The sequence below is a fragment of the Diadema antillarum genome, unplaced genomic scaffold (assembly GCF_040938485.1).
Source record: "Diadema antillarum isolate AM-2024a unplaced genomic scaffold, OU_Dant_1.0 scf00000062, whole genome shotgun sequence".
In the NCBI taxonomy this organism is placed as follows: Eukaryota; Metazoa; Echinodermata; class Echinoidea; order Diadematoida; family Diadematidae; genus Diadema; species Diadema antillarum.
In genome coordinates, this window is record NW_027270951.1 from 2,783,352 (window position 1) to 2,808,165 (window position 24,814).

Here is a 24,814-nt window from a genome sequence, read left to right on the forward strand (position 1 = left end):
CACATAAAATCATTGAACATATCATTGTACTGCTTAATTCGGTATACTTCTGTCAACGGCAAGTGCACAGCTATATCAGGAAAAAGAAGAGCACAGTGTCGCGACACATAAGCTCATATAAAGAACATGTATCATTCTGTGCTGCTCAATGTGGTTTAGCCAGTCAATGCCAAATGCGATGAACATTTACAGTGTGTGAAAGTCCCCTACGTCCGACCCCTTCTCATTTTCAACGGAGACGGACTCATGGTTACTTTGTTGCTGATAACCTGAACATCCCATGCCTGAATACATCTTACAGCTTCTCGACATATTCACTGTCTCTCGGCGACGACGTCTACCCCGGAACGCCGACCTCGTGGGCTACGTCGGAGATGACCACGGCCTCCCGGAGATGGTACGCCTCGTCGAACCACCAGGCCTGGCTGGTCGTGGGTAAAGACGCGATGAGGAGCGGGTCACTGAACTTCCCTGGGAGATCTATAGCAAACAAATCCCAGGCAGTACCTTTCACAATAGAATTGAGCCTTGAGCCAAGCAGAGGTACGGTTAGCGGAAGTAAACCGAAATGGAATATGGTAATCACAAACACAGGCAGACAGACAGACAGATAGACAGATACTCCTCTTATTATATAATGTTGTTGTGATGGTCTTAACTCTGAATAGTTTGTCTCTTCGAGTAATCTTTTGCTTCATTCATTATACTTCATGTGTAAAATTGGATGATTATTTTATTTTTTCAAGAGGGAGGGGGATAAGAAATATGTTGAAGTGTCTCTCGCCGTAAACTAAATTCACATAAGCAGTTGCCTCCCTCCCAGACGTCGAATATCAAACACTGTCAAATCAATAACATAAATGCGTCAGGCCTTTCCAGACCTGTGACAGTAATATGCTTCTTAATCATTCTTTCTTTGTTTTGTTTTTGTTTGTTTTTTGTAGAAAAAAATAAGTACGACAGTTGCTTATGTAGCTTGGTTCAAACCATGCATTTCCTCATATTTTTTTTTCTATCAAACAATATAATGATCGATTTCTTAGAGTAGAAGCTCATCTGTATTGACAGCTGAAAATTCTGGGGGTAAATATCGTGTATTGAAATCAAAAGTTTAACACCGATTTCAGATTATCGATTTCTGTAAACTGATTTCTAAATCAATGCTTTATATTTAATGCATCATGATTATGACTCATTAATTATGCATCCATCAATGCATTCTTGAACAAACGCACACCAGCCCTCGCAAATTGACACGAAGCCTCGATCAACTCTCTTTTCTTTCACCAATGGTTTTACAGTCGAATGTGGTTTACATGAGATATCTTGCACCTCGGGACTTCACTGCATTGAAATAGTGCAGCGCTGTGACGGTTACCCACAATGCCCCGACTACTCAGACGAGCTTGGCTGCTGTGAGTTAATCCATATCATATCATTTTCTTTTCATTTCTTTCAAATTGTATATAAAAATTAATCAGACTGATTTTAGGATAAATTATTTACATCCACTGGTTGATATCACCGCAATTGCAAATCCGTCTATTTCGTATAAAGTAAAGACATGAAACTCATAACATGATATTGCTTTCTCTTTACATCCCCGTAGCAATTTCTCCTCGCAAGACTTTCATCGCTCGGGATAGTCGAGCTAATAGTTTAAAGTATTTGCCCCAAAGCACTGAGTCATCATGTTTAACATTTTCTAGAATATATGTTAGAAATAAACAATCAAAATCCAATTGATAAAATAATTTGTCAATATCAAAATTATCTTCAAAATTCTTCAAAGCGATAATTATTTTTTCCTGTATGAGGTTCAGTGCCCTGTTTCATAAAGCTGTTCGTAAAGTTACGAACAACTTATGAGCGACTGGTGATCAGTTCTGATGTGCTATACTTATCAGAATTTCCATAATTCAGCACAAGAACTGATCACCAGTACGTAAGTTGTTCGTAACTTTACGAACAGCTTTTATGAAACAGGGCCCAGTTCTTTTGAATGCTAAAATCTTATTCCTTTTTGCAGTTGGATGCCGACATGACCAATTCACGTGCAAGACAGGTGACTGTGTACCTAATGACGTCATCTGTGATGGGATATTCGATTGCCCCGATTACAGTGACGAGATCGATTGTGGTGAGTGAAATTATGGATGTGGATATGATAATGATTATCGTGTTGATATATGAACTGTTAGGCCTATCGGGAGAGCTCAAACGTATGAATGATAACTGACATTGACGGCATCAATTAGATATGACTATTATAATCATATTTCATTTCGATTACCATATTTCCACAACTTCATTATGATCAAAGAGAAGCAAAGAGTTCGAACAATTTTCTAAATCTATCAAAACTCAAATAAAGAAACAAAAGACACGAACCATCAATGACTTGCTCCCATTCCTCCTTCACGACTGTTGCTCCCGGATTGAGGCACTGGACTGGGACATTATGTGAAGGTCATCTCACGAGACTGACATATCCACGAGTCATACAGCCTACGAGTTCGACACTGTGTCGGTCTCGTGGACCTTGTTAGCTTTAGTGTCGAACTCATGGATTGTATGACTCGTGGGCTGTATGTTCGTGGGTGTCGAAATCGTGACGTGCATCTCATCAAGTGGTACAGGTTTATGAACCATAGCATTGCTCAAAATATATTTTTATTTTGACAGTCCTTGAGGAGAATGCGACACATTTTAAAGAATCAAGGGAATATAGATGAGGGCCATAATTCATAGGGGTTCCAAAACCTCAGGCAGCGACAATTCACTTAATCTACCTATTTTTTCAGGCGGTCACACTTGTTTATTGTTGAAGATTAAAAAGTGTACGACTGCCCATTCCCCCCTCCCTTCCATGAGTACATTTAGTATCAAACTCGCTGCCTTGATGTGCCATTGAGAATTTGTGATGATAATCATATCAACTAACAGTGTACAGAGACACGAAAACAATAGTTTTTCTCTTCATAGAAAACATAAGTGACATAATTATATCATCCCTCTCCAACACACACACACACACACACACACACATGCATATACATACAAATGAGAAGCTTCAAGGAAGTGACTTATGCCTAACTAAAATGATGTGATTGGTATCTAACATCCTTTCAACCCCCTCACAAACACATACACACATGCACGGTATAAGAAGCATTATTACCTAAGATGACATTTTACGAGTTTGCCGTTTGTTCACATTGCCCATTATATGATATGATTCAAAATGTTTCAACTTTTCACTTTGTTCATGCACCGCATACCCCTCTTTTCCTTTTGATGCGATTTCCTTGTGGTAATACGAAAGTCCTTTGATATACCGTAATTTTATCTTCCATTGATATCTTCAACACATATGACCTTTTCGTTTCCAGTTCCTTGTGGGACTTCGTTTGTCAATTTGACATCGGTCTCGAAAGTCATTGATGTTACGTCACCATATTACCCACAATCCTATGACGGTAGCTTGAGCTGTGTGTGGCACGTTGAAGCGCCTTTAAACAAAGAGCGCGTGTCGCTGCGGCTCAGTCCATTTCGATTGGGCCTCCCTGACAAGCCTGGTGAGGAGGCTCAGTTCACACTTGAGATAGGCAGGGGTCACACGCCGAGGTCACCCGGAAGTAGACTCTTCTACCGTGAAGGGAGTAATGTGGTGCCAAAGCAGATCTCATTCAAGGAGACGAAACTGTGGATGTCCTTTCAAGGCCTGTCGACAACTCTCTCCAGCGTCTTCAATGCGCGTTTCGAAATTATTGCCGAACGAGGTTAGCAATTCTGAAAAAAGAAGGAAAGTTAGAACTCCCTCTTTCGTGAAATCAGGAACAGTCCTATGAAACTGTCATATCAGACAACTATGATCACGCCATAATCAACTATTTCAGGAAGTTATGGACGATTTGAATAGGATGAAAAATGCCTATATTTTGTAATGATTATTGACAAATGTTATTTGGCTATCTATGTATCATTCCTTCAAACGCATGTCGAATCTATATATTTTTTTTTGTATATTCTGTTGAAAGAAGTGAAAATAAAACCTTTGAATTGAATTGAATTGAAATACAGTAGTGACGTTTTCGTCACGAACTAATTCCTGTAAATGGAATGTAGCAGTGCGCTCTCCAAATCCTGAAATAACTGTACTAAAAGAATATAATCAAAGTGTTATTTATACAGCAAGTTTCAATGAATCGATGAGCGTGAATCAAAGTAGAAAATGTAGTCCTGCAGAAAGATTAATTTTCTGTTCACTAGATACTTTGCAGATGATAGAGTTTCATGATTTGTGGTTTGAAGATATGTGCTTTCACATTCCATGGATGATAGCGAGCCCGCCACTTGGTAACTTCAACAACAGTAATCTCAACTTCCTATTGGACATTTATTCACATAATATTATTTCTGAATTGATATAGATGCCAAGTCAGAGCTCGAACCCTGCATAGTGCACATCCCACCAGACCACGTATGACCACGACACCTCAAGTGTTGTCAATATGGAACACTGGCCATTCAAATCTGAGGATGAAATTTGAACCTCTTTGCTCTGATATTGAGCATACATATAAGTACTCTTGTCTGATCTGTCGACGCTTTCAAGTTTCTTCAAAAACTGACTTTTTTCTTCTTCTTCTTCAGGATACAAAAAATATTATCTTACCCAATTTTCAACCGATGATCATTACAGAGTGTGGTGAGGACGAGTATCCATGTGACTCTGGCCGTCAGTGTGTGACCAGAGAATCGCGTTGTGATGGCTACCCACAGTGTCTGGACTCCAGCGACGAGTTTGGATGTGGTAATGCTACAACAACTTTTACTTTAGTATACTAGTATTTTACGCAAAAGCACGTCTTTAGTGTTCTTACTATTTTTGCAGGAAGTCTTTTCGATATGATTACCCATTGTCAGATACATTTTATAAACCTGCGTGCAATGGGTGAAACGGGGTCTTCCCAGACGAGCTAAACTCCCACGAGTCATACGGCCAACTAGCTAGCTATTACACATTAAATGTAGGTCCAAGAATCATGCACCACGAGTCACACGAGCTAGACACGATGAGACCTAGTGTCATTCTCGTGAACCGTGTAGTTCTTTAGCACAAAATCATTGTCGAGCACATGGGCCGTGTTCACTAGCTCGTGGGTTGTATGACCCGTGAGCTGTATAACTCGTGAGCTTTTTAACTCGTGGGTCGTATGACTCGTAGATGTCCAGCTCGTGACATGCTCTTGTTATAACGCCTTGTCGGGACAAGTGTGCGTAAGCAGAATTCGGAGCCGAGAATCTGGGGCCTTTAAAATGTACTGTTTCATCGCGTTCTATATAGAACTTTAATGCAATGATCGTTCTTCTTTTCTGATAAGTAGGGTACCGTCTATACACCATTGTCATCATTTTGTGCAGTGGTGATTTGGCAGCTTTCTGTAAGAAATTGAATATAATACATTTGAATATGAAAGTTTAACAGCCTCTCAATAGCTCCTCTAGGAATTAGGTGGCTTCCAATCTAGATGGTTAAAAATAATTATCGTGTGCCTATACTATCTGGATTATTGTTATGACGGTCATTGAAGTAACATACAGATAGAGGATGATGATCTGTCTGCCATGATTATTCCATGGCTAATAATACTTCATTGCGACAGGGATCTGTCCTGAATCAGCGCTGCTCTGTGGTCCCGGCGGGGAATGCGTGGGACGGGACAACTTAGCTGATGGGGTTCCAGATTGTCCAACCTATATGGATGAAGTACATCATGGTAAGAAGCAGCAATACATGTGTTCACATGCACACATCCATATCCAATATCTGATATGAGTAGTATTATATTGGAAGAACTTAGTATACATAAATGTCCGCATAATATAAAGGTATAAGAAGAGCAACAGAGACACCAAAAGAATGACAGATAGAGGGATAGGTAAATAGATATAGTCCATGGGCCAAGACACGAAAAATGGGTTATTGGTACCACCTGAGGTGGCAAAACCTTTTTGGTGTCATTTTGTTTGTTGGGCATAGATATGCTTATCAAGCTATGATAGCATTTCCAAATGAGTAGCTTAGTCATAATAAATGAATTTTCAACCAATTTGGTCTCGTTTTTATATCCCTATACTTCTGAATCGAAACTAGCCGCTATACAAAGAAGAGCCTGTCTTCTGTATGTCCACAGGTGTTCTGCTGTAAACGCGGTGCGCTTAGTCTTTATTCAAGGCAGGGAAGGGAATATCCAAAGGGTTATGATGTCCACAGCTGTCACGAGGTGCGCTCAGTCTTAATCTAGAACAATGTACCGTTATCATATCTAAAGTTCTTAATAAAAGGGATTATCTATACTGTTTTTACACTACCCTCTCAACAAATACATCAGTTTTAAACAAAAATCACTCTGTTCGTTTACAATATTATCTATTATAATGTATTGTAGTGTACCGGTACATTGTTTTTGCATTATCTTTCATTGTTGGATGGAAATAAAGCGACATTGGCGTGGTACTGGCGTTTTCACCGTAGCGTTTTCACCAGAAAATGATAAATAATTGAAAAATATGGTAAAAGTCACGAGGAATTGCTTTGTTGTTGTTGTTGTTGTTTTTAGATAAAGGGATATACACTGTATCATAAGCTTTGGATATTCCCTCGCCGTCTTGAATAAAGACTAAGCGCTGTGGACATCATAACCTTTGGATATTCCCTTCGCTGCCTTGAATAAAGACTAAGCGCACCGTGTTTACAACAGAACACCTGTGAACATACAGAAGACATCGCTCTTCTTTGTATAGCGGTTGGTCTCGATTCAGAAGTATAGGGATATAACAACGAGACCAAATTGGTTAAAAATTCATTTATTATGACTAAGCTACTCATTTGGAAATGCTATCATAGCTTGATAAGCATATCTAGGCCCGACAAACAAAATGACACCAAAAAGGTTTTGCCACCTCAGGTGGTATCAATATCTGGCCTGGCCCATGGACTAATAGATAGATAGATAGATAGATAGATAGATAGATAGACAGATAGATAGAGATAGAGAAAGAGAGAAAGAAACAAGAAGAAGACGGTCAGAGCCTGTATAGTAGTGACGACAATACAGATCTAAGGGCATGTAAAAAAAGGCTGATCAACTTTAATTGCCATGTATTGGAATATTAGATAATGAGAAACCCCTCAATGATAAAAGACACAGCTTTTAAAAATCCTACCTTCTACGCAGGCCTTTGTTTGCGAAGTATCATAGGGCCAGCAATACATAAGTCAAACATTATTAATTTGTTGAACAGAAACAGAGAGAGAGAGAGAGAGAGATTGGAAGAAAGTTTACCTTCATTTAAGAAAAATATATATATAAATATATATATATATATATATATATATATATATATATATATATATATATATAACAATTCTATATTTTCCAGCTCTGATGGCAACAGATGATAGAGTCATTCTCGGCTCGTCTGAAAGTTTCAGCATTTCGTGGTTGACCGATGTCCTTCGTACGACCGATACGACTTCATACTTTGTGTGGTTATTAAGCGTAGATGAGGCGGCTTCAGCAGGACGTATTCAAAGAAGTCGCTTGAGAATGCACGATATCACCATCGTATGGCTTTCGGATAGCAGCAATGATGACCTCAACCTTAAGGTGCACCATAAACATGTTTTCCAGAAGGAGTCTGTAATCAAACAAATATCCGAAATAATGGTTTTGTACTCTAATAATCTTTTTTTTTTCTGCTCCCGTATTGTCAACAAACCTTTCATTCAATTCAAGTTGTGCACTTTCTTTGAGTTTGTTCAACCCTCATTTCAAATCGTCTCTCTTTCTGAAATAGTTATGATGAAGTTAGACACAGGGCATTTCATTTGTCTTTCCTACACCTGTACCAGAGGTTTCACATTACTTGTACTCATTAATGTATAAAGCTCAGCTATGTTATGCAACTTTTCTTGGGCTGCAGCTCTTCACATGTTTTCACACTTGTTGTGGCCCCTCTGTTAAACTGTAATATTTATTCTTTTTTGGAAGAGCATTTCATTTTGATATTACCATTGGAACTATTATTTGTTGTGTCGTTTCTTGTGTTTATGTTGGAATATATTCCTGTTAGGTAGCTCCACCACAGGTTTTGGGTTGTTGTTGTTGTTGTTGTTGTTTTTGGTCTTTTAGGTTCTTCCTCCCTTTGTATGATTTCATGTAAGAAAATGTAATATGCAGAACGTATTGGAAAATAAATGTTTTACAAGCTTGAACTTTAACTTGAAGCGGTCTTCAAATCTTAACCACGAGACCTCACTCCACTCGTAGTCTGTTTGTGTTTAGGACAAAGGTATCAAGCTATTTTGAGTATATCTAAAATGATCTGCTCCATACTAACACATAAGTGTTAACTAAAATTGATCATACCGAATATTGTCTTAGTTTCCATCATTTTTCTTCCCTCTCATGAAGGCTGGAAGCGGGCATGTACCCAATGACGACGAGACTATGTTATTCTCCGCCAACTCCGCTTTCTCCTATTCCAGGACGTATAGCGATATTGTGTCCGATAACACTCGCATGTGGGTCACTCTCGAGTATGTCATTGAAGATGTCACCAAAGAAGAGACTGTCTTTGACATTCGTTTAACCTTTTCACCCATCACGGAAATAGGTAAGGATCCCAACAATTGTCATCAATGCATAGAATCGTAGGATATGGTGACGAAGGATGCTAAACATGACAAAAACACCAGTGATTGGAAGAAAAGAAAATAACTGCTGACATTCGACTTTGGTAAGAGGGTGTTGCTAAGGCAATAAATAACATTGAAGTCACTCGATTTTGGTACATTGAATGATGATGATGATTCAGCTTATTTTGACGAATATATCGTGCGGATGGTGAGAGTAAGCATTCAATCAATGTCTCCGATACGGAAATCATTTCATAAATTTGAAATTTATTGACATTTTCTAGAAGTTACGAATAAGTCGAATGTAAATGAGTTAGGTATCCAACATGTGCGGTCGTGATCCTTGAGATAAGCCTTGCCATTTTTTTTTTTTTTACTTTCATCAGATTGCAAGGAGGGTGAGGTTGCCTGTAGGTCTGGTATTGAGTGTGTTCCTACGGAGTCAATCTGCGATGGGGCTTTTCAGTGCAGAGATTTTTCCGACGAGTTTGGATGTGGTGAGTTCAGCCATTGAAATAACTCTTTATCAGCTCGTTGGCGATGTCTGAAAAAAGGTAAATTTTTGTCATTGTTCCAATGACTTTTTTGTCACTCGTTGATTGTATACAATAGTCATTTTTGCATGTTAATCTCGAGTGTCCAGAGAGTGCGTAATAAGTGCACCGTCAAATGATAAAAATGCTCCCCATGGTTTGATTTTTTTTTTACGCACAGAACTGTTTTAGGAGTTAGACCACTAGTCAAGCATGAGGGAAGAATTAGATGTGGGTTGCGTTTATTCATAGATGGATATTTGTTCATATTCAGATTTGTTTACGCTACCTCTACAAACCACATCAAATTACATACGCACATGATTATAGACAAACACACACACATGTGCACACACGAATGATGCAGTATGAAGTTGTTTTGTCTACTGATCGTAACAGTAAACAGCTGTTTTTCGACCAATTTAGAATGTACCCGAATTCAAGCGTCAACTGATGCTGCTCCTGCCTGACTATGGGAAAATCAGTTTTGAGTTTTGAGGTGGTTTGGGGTAAAACGCGATTTGTCTTCCCGCGGGAAAACTGGAACAAAGTGGGAAAACTTCACCGAATTGTTTGGGTCAGGAGCAACACAGGTGAGAAGGCGTAGATGGTAATGTTTTCTATATAAATACAACTGCATCTTTCCTCCACAAACCGCTCCTCCCAACCCCCTTCCCATTGAGAAAGGAAAAAAAGAAAGAAAGATAACGATGGTTGCCTATTATACTCTTACTTACCTCACTTACTGCCCATTATGCCTCTCTTACTGGTAAGTATATGGGACAGCAACAAAAGCTCTCAACTCCCGTCTGCTTTGGGTCATTCTCTGTAGTGATCCCCAGGTCTGGTGGAGGTTAGCCATTTCATATTCCACGGTCCGTTCCCAGGCTGCCAGGTGTTCCTGGGCCACTCCTGCCTTTCTCCTTCCTTCTGGAGTTCAATGAAGAGCTGCCCTCGTTATGTCATCAGCTTCCTTTCTCAAGATATGCCCAATCCACTTTCATCTCCTTCTCATCATTAGTATATCTCCCATACTTTCATGATGGCATCTCTCATACAGCTCGTTATATTGGATATTGTGTTTGGCCCGAATATACGAAGCATGCGTCTCAAGCTTTTGGTATATAAAAACCTGCCAGCTTCTATAGGTCATTTCTTGTCATCCTCCAACATTCAGAACCATACAATAGAGCAGGGAGGTGAGACACCACCTCCCTGAATAGAGCAAAGATTGCCTATATATAGGGAGCTGAAAATCGATACTCTCATTTTTGCTTACTTTTCTCAGGTGTGTGTCCAAATGATACGTTTTCATGTCGAGGAGACTTTGCCCACGACTGTGCGCCTCGCCACTCTATCGGCGATGGACACTTCCATTGTAACAACGGCGTTGACGAAATCAACTGTGGTGAGCGTTCGCTTGAAATTCATTCTGGAAATTCATTACATCGTCATGTTCGATATAATGTCTAAGATAAATCAAACAGGCATGACAACTTTCAGTAAACTTGGACAAAATAAGAAAATTCTAGAACTTAAAAATTTCACATGTTCTCCTAGAAAAAAAAAGAAGAAAAGTTTTGGCCAGCAATTACTTATACAGAAATCAGAAGGGGGATGATGTTTCGGTATTAAGGAATTCCCTTTCTTTGTTTATGATTTCCTTTCATCTTTTTAGAAGCATGTGGGAAAACGTTTATCAGTCTTACGGCCAACCAGTCGGCAACCATCTCAGCACCAATTGGACCCTACCCTCACTTCGTAATGGGTCCCGCCAGCTGTCTCTGGCTTGTCTCGGCCCCACCGGGTCATCATATCGAGGCAAGCTTTTCCCAGTTCTGGCGACGACTGATCGACACGTTCTTCGGGGACAGACTTGGCGAGGGGCACTTCGGGCCAGTGAAGTACGACGATAAGGCCCAGAACGTCGTAATCATGGCGCCTGTGCATCGAAGTCGAGTTTACTTCCGGGTCAACTTGATTTGGATGGTGCACGAAGTGAACTCTAAGAGACATGAACACAGTGCGAATTTCACCGTCACTCTGAGTGCGTTCCTACCTGAAGGTTCGTGAGTGCATTTTGACAGACGCAATATCTAGGGTTTCAATATCTTGTGTGGAACGTAAATATCAAAACCCATTACATCATCTTTTATATTATGTATTTACACGTACTTGATAAATTATATTGGCACAATTACTGAAACCTACATTTCTACTGCATGAAAAGTTATAAATGACATAAAGCCTGAAGAATTTGGCGAGATTAATGAAGCCTGAAGTAGCACAGAGAGGGCGAGACAGAGACAGGCAGAGACAGGGGAGAGAGGGAAGGAGATGATAATTTTGATTAACACAAAGCATCTCTTTCTTCGTGAGTAATAGCATCATTGTAACGCAGGGTGCCCACTCGAGTGAATAATGGAGATTAATGACTATAATATTAGTGTAGGCGAAATAATACTTAAACAGTAGGGTCTACATTACAATCCCTATACGAACACGCGCCCTCATCATGGAATGTTTTATAACTTCAATTCATTCATATAAGAATGATCCCTAATGGTACGATATGGCTGCTTTTATCGCTTCAGACGAATGTCCAACAGGTTACGTCGCCTGTCGGTCCGGCGCAGAATGCATCAACCAGTCGCTTGTCTGTGACGGCTTCATTCACTGTGCCGATTTCTCTGATGAATTTGGATGTGGTAAGTACTAAATTATAAAGCCATACTCACTGTCCAGTCAAGATATGACACCATTATCTGGTAAACTACCACGGTCTCTAATAAGCAAACTCAGCAGCAAATATCCAACCAGTAGGTAGTCAACGATGATATCGGTCTTAGATGAAACCGTTGTCCCATTCATGGCGCTGTTAAATTTTGTAAGCTTACAGTATACTTCTTGGTCACAGTACATGGTATTTGAAGCACTCTATCCCCTGCTCATAATACTTAACCAGTATCACATAACTGTAATGCCTAATTTCATCATTCAAATGTTCATTAAATGTTTAGTTTTGACATGCTTTTCTTGATTTCATCGGGCCACCAAATTTCGTAATGCAAGGCAATCAAAAATATAATTTGATGTAGAAGTATATTCGATATCTAATCGACGGAATGACATATTTTAAAAAACAACATCAAAGCGAAAGAATGTTTTAAAAAAGAATGTGTTTGAGAAAAAATGATGAAGTTAAATGACACCTGAGGATGAAAAAGACCACGAAGGCAGAAGAAAATAACTGGCAAGGTGATGAATATTAAACCTTCAGGATTCAACGTAAAAAAAAAAAAAAAAAACGATTTCATTGTGCGTTACAATCTACCCTCGTCAAAGTTAAAACTCAACTGACAGCCCTTTCTGTTTCACTAATTGGAAGGTTCGTGTGAATATGATGAGTTCACATGCCAGTCAGGATTATGTCTGTCACCAACTGATTCCATCAACAAGGTCTGTGACGGCTACCGGGACTGCCCTGATCTCCTGGACGAAAGACACTGCGGTAAACTACCACAAACCGACAAAAACGACACGCACGCACAAACACTGCATACAGACGAACAGATACACTCATGCACAGCATGCAATTAGATTTAGGCCTATATTATTCATGAACTGTCATTTGCTAACTTATTTCAAATCTGTAATTGAACCCTAGCCCTATACCTTGAAAATTGAAAATTGATGAATTGCTATTAAGACGTGAAATAATATTTTAGAATGTAATTAATTTAATTGCCTCAAACAGCACAACGTTGCCCAGTCCTTCTCATATAATAGGTTAGAGCTTTTTTAGTATCCTTTGCTTCATCTCGTCCGTTTGTAATTTGGGATTCGGTATTGTATGAGACACGTTCGTGGCGGACTATGAATGATTGATTGGACCCCATAATAAAAACGATGCGTGCTATATATGGTCGCTTTGATCAAGGAGGAGGGTACTTGGTGCACGTAGACGGGAAAGATAATCCTCTTGCAAAAACGTGTAAGCAAAGTGAAAATCATCATAGATATACGTGATAGTGTGATAGCCATTCTTTAATTTTGAAAATATTGCGGCAGACTGACTGCGTTCATGTCACATATTATGTTGTATATGGCGTCCTTTCTTGTCCTACGCTGACCTATTTCGCTTAATTTTTCATTCATATGTGGCTATCGCGCAACTGCTATCAAGAAATGTAAATTTCTCTTGAACGTACATTGTCAATTGTGTTAATAGTATGTCAACAAGACCACCACCACCACCAAAAAGCATACACAAACATAAATCACACACACAGACACAGACACAGACACAGACACAGACACACACACACACAAGAACTACAACAACAACATTGAATGTCAACCATTCTTTCAGTAGGGCCTATATCAATTTTTCTTTGTAAGATGATTTCGTTTGTTTCGCTTTTATGTGTTTGTGTATTTGGTTTTTTTTTATGTTTTTCGTTTGCTATACTATGTATAAAGGCCCCGTCACACTACAGCGAATGCCCAACGAATGTCCAATAAATTTGAAAATTTGAAGATATGTTCACATCCATTGGTAATACTCAGTGGCGTATCTAGGGGGGGGGGGGGCAAGGGGGGCACGTGCCCCGGGCGCCACTCCTTGGGGGCGCAAAAAACGAAAAAACGGAAAAAAAAAAAGAAGAAGAAAGAAGAAGAAGAAGAGGGAAAAAACCAAACAAAACAAAACTCGCCCCGACGGGGAGGAGGGGGGGGGGGGGAGGGAGAAGGGGGCAGAAAACCAAATCAAACAAGATAAAAACAAAACATGATGATGACGCGGACAAATAACAATGTTTATTGTGTTATTGTGTTCACACAAGAATTCCGAATTCCATGTTTTGTAAGCTGAAATACAAACATTTTCGGCTCGCTCGCTGCGCTCGCTCGATAAAAATTAACAAAAAAAAGAACAAAACGTGATGATGACGCAGAAATATACAAATGTCGACTCATTACTCGTGCATACAAATTTAGAGTATTTTTCAAGTCCTCGGTTTGTTGGTATGAATCGTTATGTATAAGGCCGTCACTATATCTTGATTAGAATTGTAAGATTTAATAAGCAAAAAAGACAAGAATTCCATGTTTTGTAAGCTGAAAAACACAAGTTTTCGGCTCGCTCGCTGCGCTCGCTCGCCAAAATTTATCACAAAAAAAAGATAAGAACAAAACGTAATGATGACGCAGAAATATACAAATTTCGGCTGACTCGCGCATATATACTAATTTAGAGCATTTTTTCAAGTCCTTAGTTTGTTGTATAAATCGTTATCTCTAAAGCAGTCACTATATCTTGATTAGAATTGTAAGATTTAATAAGCAAAAAACAAGAAGAATTCCATGTTTTGTAAGCTGAAATACACAAGTTTTTGGCTCGCTCGCTGCGCTCGCTCGCCAAAATTTATCCAAAAAAAAAAGATAAGAACAAAACGTACTGATGACGCAGAAATATACAAATTTCGGCTGACTCGCGCATATATACTAATTTAGAGTATTTTTTCAAGTCTTTAGTTTGTTGGTATAAATCGTTATCTATAAGGCCGTCACTATATCTAGATTAGAATTGTAAGATTTAATAATAAAAAATGACATGAATTCCATGTTTTGTAAGCTGAAATACAAAAATTTTCGGCTCGCTCGCTGTGCTCGCTCGCCTAAATTTATCAAAAAAAGAAGAAGATAAGAACAAAACGTAATGATGACGCAGAAGTATAAAAATTTCGGCTGACTCACACATACTAATTTAGAGTATTTTTTCAAGTCCTTAGTTTGTTGGTATAAATCGTTATCTACAAGGCCGTCACTATATCTAGATTAGAATTGTAAGATTTAATAATAAAAAATGACAAGAATGCCATGTTTTGTCAGCTGAAATACAAAAATTTTCGGCTCGCTCGCTGCGCTCGCTCGCCAAAATTTATCAAAATTCATTACATTTAAATCACCCTCAAAAGACCCCTTTTAAGGGCTTGAAAAGCATATCATGCGGACCTTTTTTTTTAAAGTCCCTACCGGGATCGGGTTGGGTTGAACACTTTTTCAGTAATTAGGGGCGCAATTTTCGCGCTTGCCCCGGGCGCCGTTTTCCCTAGATACGCCACTGGTAATACTAGAATAGTATGTAACATGCTTGGCGTTCTTTGTATTCATTAGCTATTCGTCGGGATTCGCAGAGATACGCTGGAGGCGATTTTTTTTAAACATGTCCAAAATCTCCAGCGTATCTCTGCGAATCCCTACGAATAGCTAATGAATTCAAAGAACGTCAGACATGTAAACTGTCTTCACATTTTCGAATTCGTTGGGCTTTCACTTGGCATTCGTTGGGCATTCGCTGTAGTGTGACGGGGCCTTAAAATGTTGTATTTTGTAACTGTAATTTTGTAACTGACTCACAGAAGAACAGCCATTGGTTGTAGTGAGTGACCCGTGGTGAAAAAGAAAAATATCCCTAAACTAACAACAATACAAACTAAAATCATGTCGGCAGTGATACCACTGCTTCTTTCATCGTCCTCTAAATCGCCTGTATAGGCTGACATCGAATTCTAATTTTCTTATTACACAAAATGGTCGGGTATAACGTACTCCAAAATCAATTTACATTGTGAAACAGATCCCATTCGTGATCCTAACATTGACGTCTCGGATGGTCGGCCCTACCTCTTCAATCTTGCCACCATCGAATACGGGAACAACATCGAGGCAGTTTGGCTAATCAGCTCGACCCCTGGTACGACGATCATGTTCAACGTGATCCGACTAGAGCTCCCTGAAGTATCATTATGGTACCCAGGGGGCAACACGATCTCCGTGGGGCAGGGACATGACCCGTCGAAGAGGGCGTTTGGATTCACAGTCAATGACATGTTCTCTGACACCTTTTCTAAGATTCACTGCCCATCTCACCTGGCGTGGTATGAAGTGACGGCCTTCCATTTCGTGGAAAAATTCCGACCCACTGTGCAATTGACGATCTATGAGAGGATTCATAGTACAGGTATGATTAAAGGTTACTAAAAACTTTGTGTAGTGTATCACTGAACAATGATTGCGTAATTGGAAAGGGATAAATGTAGACTATCCATTAATATAAATAAAGGTTAATTGTCATTTCCCCTAATGAGGCATGTTGTTGGACAAATAATGATATCTATCCCTAACTCACATTTTAGAACTGAATTACTAGAGCTGGGCTTTTGTTACATGTGCAAATTGTTAATGATACCTTTAAGTGCACGTGTAACAGAATGTTGCATGAGCCATGATACTTCAACGCCTTCAGCAATACATAATGCAGCCAAATCAAGTTTTAAAGACATTAAGAATCTTACGTTAACACTATGATGACCGAATGTCAACTCTTTCTGTTGTTGTGGTTTTGTTTCCTGCCGTAGAAGATTTTGCGTGTTTCGCCGATGAGTTTAGATGCTGGTATGCCGCCATAGACCTGTGTATCAACAGTAGCCTCGTGTGTGACGGAACTGGTCATTGCCCCGATTTCTCAGACGAAGTCGGATGTGAAGGTATTTAGAAGTTACTTTGTTGATTAACCCCCTGTGTAGTAGTTGCCTAAATTACCCACAGTGACTTTTTGTGTTTAGTGAATGATATTGATAATGATGATTATGTCATGAAAACTATAGTGATGACAATGATAATGTAATGATGATGATGATGATGATGATAATGTCATGAAAGCAATAATTATAAAAGGGCAGTTGAAAGTTATGCTGAAAAAGGAGTAAAGATATTTTTTGCATAAAAATGAACATTTGATCAATTCGGGAAAAAAAATCCAGTTTTTCATTTAAACGCAATTATGCTCCCGTCTCAAATCCTGATATATCAAATTGAAATTAATCTGAAGTTATTCAAACAAGAATACCCATCGATTTTTCGTCTTTTCCTCAACACGATCAATGGACAATTGCAAGGTGATGGTATAATCAGCTCACTCATTTGCATATTTGTATCACTGTACGAGAACTGTTTCGCAGAAGTTAGCGAAACTTCACAATTTTATAACTTCTGTTGTTTTTCAAATTTTCACTGTTATACTCGTAAGATTTTACTCTTTCCTTTAAGACAAACTTACCTGAACTTGAATACCTCTTTAAAGTTTGTTAATAACGGCAATTCCTGCAACCAAGTTTTAAATCCTCCTACTGATAATGCAGTTGTAATAGAGGTCGATAAGACTTGACAGGGGAAGAGAACATCATTAGCAACATCTTTTCTTTTTATTCACAAACAAGCAATCCTGTGAAACGCACACACATGCACGAATACTTTTGTCATACATACACACATTCATATATCAGGAGACCTTTTCAAGGACGTGGACCTAACCTATTCCACACCGTCGGCGAATTACACGTCTCCGCCTCTTTCACTGGCTCAACTTTCAAGTCCTGAAGTAATCCACCTTGGCTGGATGATTCGAGCTCCAGCTAACGAGTGGATAGTGCTAAGATGCCGTTCTTTCGATGCCGGGTACTTCACCGATAGGGCGATCGCCTTGGAACGTCGGAACTGGTACGTGATGGAGTTCGGACGTGGTGCTGTACGAGGGGTCAATCTCATTTGGAGAACGAGCACGAACTCAGTACCACCTGCCTACACCATCCGAGATCACAACGCCTGGGTCCAGTTTACAAAGACGGCCTTCAATGCATTTGAAATGGAGTTTGAAGCAAGGATACGGCAACAAGAAGGTGAGAGAGAAAATTCTTTGATGTTTTGTTAGATTTAAGGACGTTCCTCATAATACATACATACATACAATTTCTATAGCGCCATTCTCCACTTTAATTAAATGCTCAAGGCGCTTTAAATCGAAGCAAAAAGACTGAAGATGCAAGTACAACATCGTAATAGAAGAAGATGAAGAAGCAGAAAAAAAAAGGACATGAAAGTCTGTCTTCAAAAGGGACTGGTCTTCAGAATGCACTGCTAAACAAAAAGGATTTTTAATTACTCCTAAATGATGTTATGGAACTTGAGCTTTTCAGCTCACGTTGAAGTGAATTCCACAGTGTTTGTCCAGCGTGAGCGAAAGCTCGTTCCCTCCAAGATTTCCTAGAAAACGGAATATTTAAGAGACCTGAAGTTGAGGATCGAAGAGATCGTGGAGGTTGGTATTGACGAAACAAACAAACATTGTAATCAGGAGCTGTTCCCTCAATAACGTGATAAACCAAAAGAAGTATCTTGAACCGAATACGCTCCTGTACAGGCAACCAATGAATACTCTTCAGGATAGGGGTGATATGACTGTGTTTACGTGACAAAGAAATAATACGGGCAGCGGCATTTTGTAGCTTTTGTAATTGGGCACTTCTTGAGTTTGGTAGATTGAAAAACAAACCATTACCGAAATCAAGGCGTTAAGAAATAAGTGCATGAACAAGTTTTTCCGTTGCAGAGCGAGTCAAAATATACCTGCGAACAAAACCGATATTGCGCAATTGATAACGGACTGATTTAGAAATGTTGGTGATTTGATCAGACATAGCCATGTGAGAGTCAAACATAACACCCAGATTGCGACATGACTTTGACAAAGGGACATCGTTACCTACAATTGAAATAGAATTAATATCCAACTTTTTCAAGTGAGATTTAGAGCCAAAAAGGATAAATTCACACTTGCTGTGGTTTAGAAGCTATGAGTTGGACCTCATCCAAGTATCAATATCAATGATGCAATTTTCTAGACAGCGCAGTGCATGAGATGCTTGGATTTGATGCGGTGGAAAGGACACAAAAACTTGTATGTCGTCTGCATACTCAGTTAAGTTTATGCGCATCATAGCTGCGCAGGTTTCAGTGACGTAACAAAGAGCATAGAAGCGCACGCACGAGTGATGCGCTGAGCCAGCTGAGCTGAGCACCTGCTACACTGTAGTAGATCGAGCTAGAGTGTAGTACGGATACCCGACAGCTCCCCACCGCGGCCGCGCTGGACGGCCTCGCTCGGCTCGCGTGCCGACTGTACGCGTTACAATCTGTACATACTACGCAAAGTTCAGCGGTCCGAGCTGCATATGCATGGTCATGGTAGCACAATACTGATCCACGGAATCGGGAAGCTTGGAAGTGGAACTGAGCTGTTTCCATTTTCAATCCATAGATCTGTTTTGTGACATGCAGTTCATTATCTGTTCATTAACACGGTCAAATCGAGTGCTAAGGTACATGTAGGGCCTATAGGCCCTAGTCGGGGACAACTAGCCGGTCTACCAGACTATAGGGCCCTGTTGCATAAAACCCTTAACGCTGGACTTACCGCTCCTTTCTAGCGGTAAGTCTTCAAATTAGTGGTAAATGTTATAATCCTTGATGCTGATTGGCTGTGACGCCTAATTTTGACGGTAGTATACCATTGAAATTCAATGGTAAGTTTTATGCAACGGGCCCCAGGTGTTAAAAAACAACAACAACAACAACCAAACAAACATATGACACAAATTTCATCTTCAGGTCTAACAGCTAAAATAATCTGAATATCTCTGTCAAAATCTAAATTAGATCTAAACTTGTCATTACTAATACAAAATATTGTTTGTTTGTTTTTTATTTTTGGTTACAAAATACAAGGTCACGAAAGTATTACCAAATATGTATCTATCACTTTTACCATTCAGATATTAATTTTTGATTACCAAATCTGGTGTAACAAAAGGAGAATCAAAGAAACTTTTTTTTCGGGGGGGGGGGTACTCAAGGTACATATCCATATTTCACAACACGCACTTTACCAACCACTGCAACAACCAACACATGCAATCTACAATCAATGTCATTATATTTTTAAGATTTGTTTTTCCTCTGGAGGACCGTCAGACTAATGCCAAAACTCCCATTTCCTCATATTTGTTCTTCTTCCTCCATTATAACTTTCTGCACATGGTTGCAGCAAGTGGGTAAAACAAACAAACAAACAAGCAAGCATGTTAATGTGGAGTTTTCCACGCTTGCGTCCACGTGATATCATTATGGCTGTGTAAGGGAAATAACAAAAACGCACATGGACCTTAATTTCTGAATATTTTCCACCATATCACTGCAATTGTGACACGTTCTTCTTTTTTTTTTGAAAAAAGAAAAGAAAAGAAAATGGGGTTTTGAGTGAACCGCATGAGATTCATGCATCCTATAGCAGCGTATATCCCCGCATTGGTTCCTGACCAGATTTGGGGGTTTAAGATTATTTCTGTCGCAAGGAGGCTCTGCTAGCACAAAAGTGAGCACATGAACCCCCCATTCTTACAATTGTTCTGCATTCAGTAACCCTTTCTCTACAATTTGATAAAGTTTCGTAAAGATGACATGGGTTTTGAATGTACAGCATGACATTCGTGAACCCCACCTAATCAGGGCACCCATCAGGGCATTCCCGCGACTCACCCGGAAAAAGTTTTGGTCATGCTCAAAACTTTGCTGCGGTTAAACTTAATCGGACTTGCGTGAGCACCTCCGGGCAACTACGCGCTAGATACTGCCAGGTGCGGACCAACTGCGGAGAGCTCCTTGGAGTAAATTTATTTTCCCGCAAGTCAAGCCGCAGAAGTTCCCCCGTACGGTATGACAAGGCATGAATGAAAATTGCAAACATTCTTGTTCGCCCGCTGAAAATCTTCTACGTGCTGGAAACTACCTCCTCGCCACAAGCCCGCGTTATGGTGTGACACGGCCTTTAGATTTTCAACGGGCTGATGTGAAAACACATATGGATTTTCTCTATATTGTTCACGACTCTCCCACTGTACTGTACTGCATGGTCGTTGTCATGTTAAATCAGACTTGAACCCAGTTGTTTGCGCTCTCAATTTCTGCCACAGTGTTCAGAATTCTCCCTTCTTTAAAGACATTGGGATGCTGTAACAGTTGGTATTTTTATGTTCACTGCACTACAACTGGTTGTTGGATGTCTTCTTCTTCTTTTTTGTCTGGATTTCCAGGTGCATGTTTTCTCTTCTCTATACCTCCTCGTCTCTTCTGAAGATACGAAATGCATGATTTTCAAAAACTATTTAAACCGTGTACCATTGCCTTCATACAGTGATCCACATTTTATTATTACTGCCAAAATGATAACGGCTCATCCGCTTACAACATGCTGTTTTGATATCCGACCCCCAGACCTGCATGAGAGAAGGATTTGCAATATCCCTGTATATTTGTTTGTTTGTTTGTTTGTTTGTTTGTTTGTTTGTTTGTTTGTTTTTTCTGTATTTCTTCTCTATATTTCGGTCATTTGTTGTTACCCGTGCTCCTCACATCAATCTGTATCTCGAATTTAATTGGGACCTACGATTCACGAGCTTGCTTTTTTAGTAGGTTCCTTCATATTTCTTTAGCATTCATTCCCATATTCCAACTTTTATCGATCGACCACTATGTGTTATGTTTACAGTATTCTATGTATGTCTCCCAGTTGAACATCATGTATTATTACATTTTGTTACTTTCGATGTATTTTATATCATTCATTGAGAAATGTGAAAAAAAAATGTGAAAATGAAAGTGGGAAATATATATATATATATATATATATATATATATACTTAAAAACAAAAGGCAACTCTTATTCTTCTCATGTTGCCAACCTCCGTGTAGTGGACTGCGGTGCTGACTTCATGTGCGAGTCTGGTGAACAGTGTGTCCCGCGGTCACGTGTTTGCGACATGGTCAGCGACTGTCTGGACAGCTCCGATGAGTTTGGTTGCAGTAAGTGTTTAGAAGGAGTCATAACTTGCAACCTAACAGTCACCTACCATAACGAAAGATGTATCGATACCTCACAAATGCAACAAAGAAAGAGAAAACTAACCAGAAACTAATAATAAATAGTGAAAACTTTGAGCAAAGAAAATGGATTTGCATTAGGGATTCGAACCCGAAACCGGATTACTAGACCGGTCAGCCGGTGCTCTACCGACTGAGCTAGAAAGCCCTAGTTCGGCATTCTTCCCATAACGCTTGATTCTCTTTGCTCATGTGCTCAGAAGCTATATAGTGTGTGCACGTGCGCCACAAACACACATTAACCTGACATAAACCCAAAGGCCCGAATTCACGAAGGTGATACAAATGAAACCATGGTTTTAACCAAGGACAAAAACAATGGAGCGCCAAGTGTCGCATGGAATATTTCGTTACAAAATCAGTCATTTCGTCGATGAATTGATTATTTTGTAACGAAATGACAACATTTTGTAACTAAGTGAACATTTCGTCCACAAAATGATAATTTCGTTAACGAAATGGTCATTTTGTCGACAAGATGACCAACAATTTCGTATCGAAATATTCCGTGCAACACTTGGCGCTCCATGGTTTTTGTTCATGGTTTAAATAACCATGGTTTCATTTGTACCACCTTCGTGAATTCGGGCCAAACCATGTAAATCAACTTTGGAATAAATGCGAGGGATCGCTGCAGCGATGCAGTTTTATTATTATTATCTTTTTTTTGGGGGGGGGGTGTAACATATATTGAAACCAAGAAAGGGAAAACGGCACGTTTGTATATATATATATGTATATATATATATATATATATATATATATATACTAGAGGTGTTACAAAAAACATGTCTCACTTGCGATGCTTAATAGCTCAAAAACTATATATCAAATAAAACTGTCAATAATATGAGTAATAGCTGAATAGCGTACAATTTAGTTAAAGGTAATTTGAATATGTAAACCTATATCATTTTCATGAAATCTATGATTAATTCCAAGGTTAGGTTCCAAATTTTGGTCAAATTCTAACCCTCTGAACAAAACCTGAACTTTGCACAGGAACTAATGATGTGTATGTGAGTGTGTGCTTACAATGACCCTGAACATTGTACCTGAATGCCGCCTATTCAGAGCTCTGCTCCAAGGCACATGAATGCTTTATTTATCATTCATGATGGATTGTCTGGGCGCTGCTGTTCTGAATTCCTAGCAAAGGATGAAATGCATGCACATGAAAAAAAAGTAAGCACATGTTTCCATGTGCTTGCATACACCACATTTCAGAATAAATAAAGACTAGCTATTATAGTGGAATTCCTGATAAATAAATAATGGAGCATTTAAATCCTGGGCATTGTCAAGGACCATTATCTGGGTGTCAACTACACACTCCCATACACACCAATTGACTTCTGTGCAAAGTTACGGTTTTATACAGAGGGTTAAAAATAGAGCAGAATCTGAAACCTAACTGAAAAAAATAATGTTGAATTTAATGAAACTGAATTGTGCTGTTATTTTGAAATTGCCTCCAACAAACATTACACTATTCAGCTATTGCTCATATCAATGCCAGTGTTATCTGATATATTGTTTTTGAACTATGAATGATCAGAAGTGGGAAATGTTTTGTGTAACACCTAGTATATATATGTTTATATTATGTCTTGTGCTTTTCCAAATGCGCCGGAATTGTTTTCTTGCTAATCAATCGGCTGATGAATTTTGCCGACGGGATATCATTTGTTTCAAGAGACAGTGCATCGTAATGGAAAGATTTGTGTCAATGTAGTGACACAATGGTCTCCCATTCGCCATATTATATAGATTCTGCTTGTCGTGAGAGGACGTTCTACTGTGAGGACATGCAGTGCATTGAAGAAGAAAAGCTGTGCAAGATAGAGCATTTCCACTTCTTCGCGTGCCTTCCCATCTATAACTGTCGTAAGTCAGGTCATTTTGACGAGTCTTTTTATACCATTTTCTACTTTGGTAGTTATGTTTTTGTTGTTGTTAAAACGCAGCCATTTTAGCGAAGCCATGTGACAATCTATTTGTTTGAACATTTTGTTAGTTGTTAGTTAATTTCTATAACGACTCACCATGTTATATCGGGGAATAACCAAAGGTCATGATTGCTCAGATCTTTTTACATTATCATCTATAAAATATTCATTCACTATCCAGTGGTCTATGAAACTGAATGTTAAGAGAGCTAATTGCAAGTGTGATAATGTGAACATCACTTGTAACTATATGCAATAATATGCATACAACTCCCTCAGATGGCTGCCCGGACAGTATCTTTGTCAATGTGACCAGCGGCAACCCTCCTCGTACCGTTAGTTTGACTCAGACAGGCGTTGCTTGTGTCTGGAGCGTCTTCTCGTCCCCGGGAACCTTTGTTGCCATCTTTTTCAACTCCTCCTATGTTGAAAGTTTGGCTGGGAGCAAATTGGATGGTTTCATCAAGGTTCATAGCATCGATCGTGAACAGCGGCTTTACGCGGCCTTTGAAGGAACCGCTACAGTGTCTAGAGTTGTGGTCAGACACAATCAAGCCCTGATATCGGCACAACTGGCGAGGTTCAGAGACCCGTCATGGTCACTAAAAAGCGGTGACAAGTTCTTCGAAGCTACGGTCATGGAAACAACCCAAGACAGTGAGTACCAAGTTTAGAGTCAAACCAAACGGTAAAAAAGGTGATGGTGATGTGGGGATTCAATGACTACAAGTTGATGAAACGATTGATTTTGTAATGTTTAATGTAACTTTAACACACGAGTGATGACG